Source organism: Apium graveolens, unplaced genomic scaffold (assembly GCF_009905375.1).
Source record: "Apium graveolens cultivar Ventura unplaced genomic scaffold, ASM990537v1 ctg3000, whole genome shotgun sequence".
NCBI lineage: Eukaryota > Viridiplantae > Streptophyta > Magnoliopsida > Apiales > Apiaceae > Apium > Apium graveolens.
Genome location: NW_027417896.1, coordinates 52,502 through 59,030, shown reverse-complemented (window position 1 = coordinate 59,030; position 6,529 = coordinate 52,502). Strand labels below are relative to the sequence as shown.

The following is a 6,529-nucleotide window of genomic DNA, read 5'->3' as shown; positions in this document are numbered from 1 at the left end:
TGGTAGTAGAGGGGGAAGAGGTGGACGGGGAAGAGGTGGACGCGGAAGAGGGGGAGGTGGACAGGGAAGAGGTGGACAGGGAAGGGGTGGAAAGGGAAGGGGTACTGGTAGAGGGAATGGCAGTGGAACGGAAAATGAAGGAGATAGGGAGGAAGGTGGCGATAATGATGACAATGATGAGGAGAATGGTGATGAAGGACAGAAAAGTCGTATTGTACCGCATATAACATTCCAGAGAGCTAAACGTAGCTGCTGTGTTGGTGACTACAATAAGAGACCTGCCACAGATGCGGATAGGCAGATTGTCCATTTTATCGAAGGAAGAAAGTAATTTCTATTTCCTACTACATATTGCTTATACATATATACGGGTTTGATACAAGTGTAGTACTGTGTGTATACAATTGAATGTGCACAAACTTATACCTTTACCTGCTTGATTATTAAGATTAATCTGTTCCTTATGATGCATACTAGTGTATAAATTACATGTCTAATAGCATAAGACTATTTTATCCTAGTATGTTATATATACTATAAAAAAATCTGACTGTAACTAATAATTGTAGTATCAAGGAGGCTAAGAAAAAAAAGACCTTGAGCTACATAATTAAAGTAAATTGGGATGAATATACACATCAATCAAAGGGAGCAGAACGTGAAGCCTTCTATGACCGTTGTATTAAGGAATTTAAGGTATTTTTAATTTTCATGCCTTTTATTTTTTCATATTAATTATACGCAGTTGTTTACCTTTTTAATTTTATACTTGTACGTGTATCTCGTTTGGTAGAAGTACTATGCTTATCCAGAAGGAGTTGAAGAAGAGGGGGATAGAGCGGTAAAAGAGTATTTGAAGAAAAATTGGAAGAGCCTTCCCTATCAGGAGAAGACCAGGGCAGAGCGGGATGCTAATGACGCGAGAAATGGAGGATCGACCACGGCTACTCGACGTTCTTTCAGACCACATTACTTCAGCCCGCGGACTTGGGACGGCCTCAATGAGTACTGGGATTCTGACCTGTTTAAGAAGAGGTCTATCAAATCCAAGAATGCTCGAGCACAGCTGGAACATCAACATTATAGCGGGGCAATGCCTTTTGACGAGAGACGTGAGGTATACGAATTTTAGTGAGTAATAATTTTTGTCTAGTTCTTTATTTTGATTACTCAGATTCAAGTACCTTAATCTTTACGCTCATTAGACATTATAAGATGTCTAATTTATAAAATGATTTGTAAGTAAACCATTTGTAAGTAAATTGATGTTTTTAATTACAGAGGCTTGAAGAGGAAAAACAAGCACCTATTTCTGATATGGAGTTTATGGACCACGTATACCACTTTGATAATCCGGCTACTATAAAGTTGAAGGTATACATACACATAATTCAAGTAGCATTACATTTATATGATCATACATTTACATTCATTTTGGAGAATGTTTTGATATCAATAACGTCCCTGTAAAAATTAAAAGAGAATTTTGTGCAACATATCTATTCATAGGTTTATTGTTATTGTTCTGCACTCTCAAATTCAAATCGTCAAACATGATTAAAAAGTAAATGCCGTGCAGTATATATATAATTATAGTTAGTTTAAATTCTTTGTTCTTGTTACTTAACAATTTTCAGCTTGATTGTGTAAATTTGGACTTATGTCTTTTACATGTTGCAGGAAGATATGGAAAGGGTGCGGGCTTCACAATCCATACCGGAAGAGATGACTTTGGATCCACCTCCATCACCAGCTAGTTTGAAGAAGATACATCGGAAAAATGAATTGAGCCTAACAATCCTAGCGAGGCCCCCGAAAAAGGGAATATCTGTCCTTCATCCTCGACATCCGGTAGCTGAAATTATAGGAGGCTACAAGGCAGCGGAACTGACTAGCTTCCAAAGTACACAGAATTCTCGTTCCTCTTCCCAGCCAATTTCTGATGATAATCTGGATTTGATAGTCAGGGTTTCTGGTGAGATACACCTAATGGTTCATTCCCTGGAGATGACGGAGGTGCCACGTGCATTACTAAATGATCGAATACAAAGCTTGGCCACTGCAGCATTCCCGAACCGAGATGACCCGAAGCAGCAGGAGTTATGGACTGAATATATGCGGCTTGGGACGGCCTTTGTTGTTGATGCCATGGCATTGAACAAAAAAGTCATTTTGGAGGTACCTTTCTTATCTTAGTTCATATAATTTTCTACGGCATCTTTATTTCAGTTACAGTAATACACATTACCTAAACTATAGAGATAAATTTGATTCTATAGTTATATTATATTTTCTTCAAAACTATTATTCAAAAACAAATATGGAGCCAAAAGTGCCTGTGTACTATAAACATTTTATAACAATAAAGTACATATAGTAAGGAAATTGCTTCCTTGAAAAGCAAGTGAAGTGAATCTATTCATATTTTTCTATAAATAGTCAATAAAGTTATAAAGTCAACTGTGGTTAAATTATTTGAATAAAGTTGGTAAAAAAAGAAAAAGAGACCAGAATATGCAAAACCATATAAAGGGAAGGAAATTTCCATGAATTTACAAGTGCTAGCTAGTTCCCACTTAGGTTTTATGCAAGAAGATATTATTTCTAACAAAGGGGATAGTTTGAGTTAAATTATTGAGGAAGTGAACCAAATTTTAGCTACAATATTTGGCTTCACAACAACAAGAAAATCTAAAGGTCGGTTGGAGAAAATTGACAAAAAAATAGTAGTGTATTAATTTTTTACAAGTTTAGGCAGGGGTGTTTTGAATTTCAAGTATGTTTGTAGGTGAAAAATTGTCCTAAAATAACTGTAGTCTACATAATTATTTGATTGCATTAAAGCAGGAGCTTCTTGTCAAATAGCTCAACTTGGCCTTTTCTTCAAGAGTGGTTCAGACAGTAGGGAATGACAGATGAGTTGAATGGTAACACAAACACAATGCCTATGAAATGTATAGGCAGCCATTTTTAAAAGCTTAGATTTAAACAATAATTATATGTGAAGAGATAAGGTTTTGGAAATAAGAATATGATGACATTGATTTGTGATGCCTGAAATTTCTGGTACTCGTGTACAATTATTCAGGATTATCGTTATAATTCTGGGCTGATGGAAGGGTTTCACAGTTTGGAAATTATAGCTTTTTTACCTGTATCTCTAAACTTGTGTATGCTGGAATTTATGTGTGACACACCTGGAATGTATGTTTTATAATTGTAATGGTGCCTGAATTTGTAAGATAATAACTAACCACACCTTGTGCATGTTTTTGTTACGTGGTTTAAAAGTAATATCACTTAGTGAGTAGGAAGCATAAAAATAACAAATATAAATTTATTTGGTCCATGAACCACTACCTATAACTAAGTTTCTATTACAGACTTCTGAAAGTTATTGCAGGTGATAATATAGCCTGTGTTAATAATATTACTAAGTTTTTCTAAATCCTCAGCTGAGTAAAGACACCTTTGTTGGCAGTATACAAATTTTGTGATAATGTAAGCTAATTTCTTTTATGTTGTGTTCTTATATAATGTATACCATGTATTGCAGGGTACTAGAATTGAAAAGGCTCCTTTGTATGACAACCACTTCCAAGACAACGATGAAGATGATGAAGATCAAGATGCTGAGAATTACTCCCTCCATTAGCGTAACACTCCCAGCTCTAACTAGTACTCTAACTAGTACAAGTAGGTTGACTTTGCCGTCGAATGAACTTCAAATATCTACTAATATCATCTGTTAGATAATTATTTTGGGATATAACAACTAATTTCTCCTTGGTAACTAACTTTTTGGGACAAAAACTTATGTGATATGTCTCCTTTTGGGTTAACTTTTTGGGATTGAACAATCAATCTCCCAGCCTAGCTTAACTTGTTGAGCTATTAGATGTCAAACATTTGACAATATATTGGCATGTATAACCTTTTGGATGTTTTAAGGAAGTTATTCGGATGGCACAATTTAAACTTATCTTTATATTGTTTGAGTTTTTGTTTATTTTTGGAGATTGTGGATGGGATATACAGGTTATGGATATACTGGTTCACAGGGCCGGTTTTTTTTTAAATAATTGTATGTTAAATCTGTCCGCTTTTCGTCACATTTAACATACCAATATCTCATACAATAATTATATCTGACTAATATTAGTCACATTTGCTCTTTAAATTTGATCAAAATCAGTCATTTTTATAAATTCGACTAACACAAACGGAGTCATATTTACAATTTTGACCAAAAAATAACCTAGTCAAATTTATAAATTTGACCGATACCCGTGGTATTTTGTGACCAGAGGCGGGAAATTTAATTTTTACGAAAATTTTGAAGTCAAAGGTCAAAATATAAAACTGACCGATTGAAGTCGATTTTAGGCGGTCAAATTTAGTGGGTCATATTTGAGCGGTCATATTTGGTCGGTCAAATTTAATTAATTTTGACCGATTTCACTAAATTTGACCAGCCTAAAAAAGACCGACACATTTCGGTCGTATTTAGCTAAATACGACCGCCAGCGGTCAAATTTGATTAAATATGACTGGAAAATTTCGGTCATATTTAGCCGTTTTTCTTGTAGTGATACTAGCGATCCTAAATAACAACATGTAACTGAATGTGCTTCAGTTCTTCCAAACTTTATAATCATTCTCAACGGTTTATCTGGTTCCAAGAAATACCGATAAGTGCCATAAAAACTAGTTTTACCACCATGCTTTAGTTGATTGGCTTTTTACTTGTCCCATACAAATATGACATTCATCAAACTAAGTCATCACAGCTCTCACAAGTCGCATATATATGGCCATGGTCTCATCTCTCGCCTCAAATTCTCCATTGACCTGGGACACCACAAGTTTCGAGTCTCCACAGACCTTCAAGTTTTTAACCCTCAAGGTTCCAGCTAAGCCAAGTCCTGCAATGTGGGCTTCATATTCCGCCTCATTATTTGTGGAAGGAAAATCTTACTTTATATTATACTCAATCAAGACACCATCGAGGCTTTGTAAAATCATCCCAGCTCCACTTGAATTTTTTCAATGCCCCATTAAATAGAGCACTCAGAACTCTTTGTTCTCAACTATCTTTTCTCCATCTTGGCCATCCATGCCTTGAGTTATATCTTCCTGCCCCCGACTTCTTGGTTGTCAATAGTACATTCAACCACGAAGTCAGTCAAGACCTGAGCTATTATCGATGTTCTAGGCTTATACTTAATGTCAAATTCTTCAAGCTCTATAGCCCATTTGATCAGCCTTCCACTGACCTTAGAACTATGGATGATGTTTCTCAAAGGCTTATTTTTTAACACTTCGATTTTATGTGCTTGGAAGTAGGGACGTAACTTTCTTAAAGTCATGACCAAGGCCAAAGCAAACTTTACTATAGTTAAATAGTTCAACTCAGCTGCGTGTAGAATCTTGTTGACATAATAGATATGTTTATGGGTTTTGGCTTCCTTTTTTACCAATACAACGCTCAAGGCTCTTTCAAAAACAACCAAGTACAAATACAGACTTTCATTCTGAACTGGTTTGGCCAACAACGGGGCTTGAACCTTGTATTTCTTTAATTCCTTAAACGACATCTGACATTCATCGGTCCAAGGAAAATCTTTTACTTTCTTTAAAGATTTGAAGAATGGCTGGCACTTGTCTCCGGACTTGGAGATGAACCGTCCCAAAGCAGTAATCATTTCATTGTGTTTCTGAATGTCCTTTACAGAGCGTGGATGTTCCATATCCAGGATGGCCTTTATCATGTTAGGATTGGCCTCAATTCCCCTCTGGGAGACCATTAATCCTAAAAACTTTCCAGATCCTACACCAAAAGGACACCTGGCGAAATTCAACATCATCTTGTGATATCTCAAAACCTCAAAAGTTTCCCTCAAATGGGCTATATGATCAACCTTTAGAAGGCTCTTGACTAACATGTCATCTTCGTAGACCTCCATGATCTTTCCAATAAGATCCTTAAAAATCTTATTCACCAACCATTGGTAAGTGGCTCCTGCATTCTTGAGACCAAATGTCATAATCAAGATAATAAAAAAATACCAAAGTTGGTGATGAATAATACCTTTTGGATTGTCGTTTTTATGTATTTTGATTTGATTATAGCCGCTCAATCCATCCATGAAACTCAGCATCTCATGCCCTCCAGTGGAATCTATCAAAGTGTCTATCTGTGGGAAAGGAAAATTATCCTTTGGACATGCATCGTTCAGGTTAGTGAAGTCAACATACATCCTCCACTTTCCATTAGCTTTTTTCACCATCACCGGATTAGCCAATCATTCCATGAATTGTATTTCCTCATTGAACCCAACCTCTAAGAGCTTTTTTACCTTATGTTTTATGGCCTCTTTTCTTTTCAAAGCAAAACTCATTTTCTTTTGCTTTACTGTATTTCGGTTAGGGTCGATATTTAGCTTATGAGTTATCAATTCAAAACAATACTCGGCATATCAACTGCTGACCACGCAAAAATGTCATTGTTCTCTTGTCAGAACTTTAT

The 6,529-nt window shown here is 35.9% G+C and overlaps 1 long non-coding RNA gene across 1 annotated transcript; it reads left to right on the top strand.

Moving 5' to 3' along the window:
- The first annotated feature begins 219 nt into the window (after positions 1–219).
- Positions 220–986, top strand: LOC141700863 (uncharacterized). The gene is made up of 3 exons (XR_012566551.1): positions 220–327; positions 570–696; positions 794–986. It is a non-coding gene; the product is annotated as an uncharacterized LOC141700863 (long non-coding RNA).
- Positions 987–6,529: the final 5,543 nt, after the last annotated feature.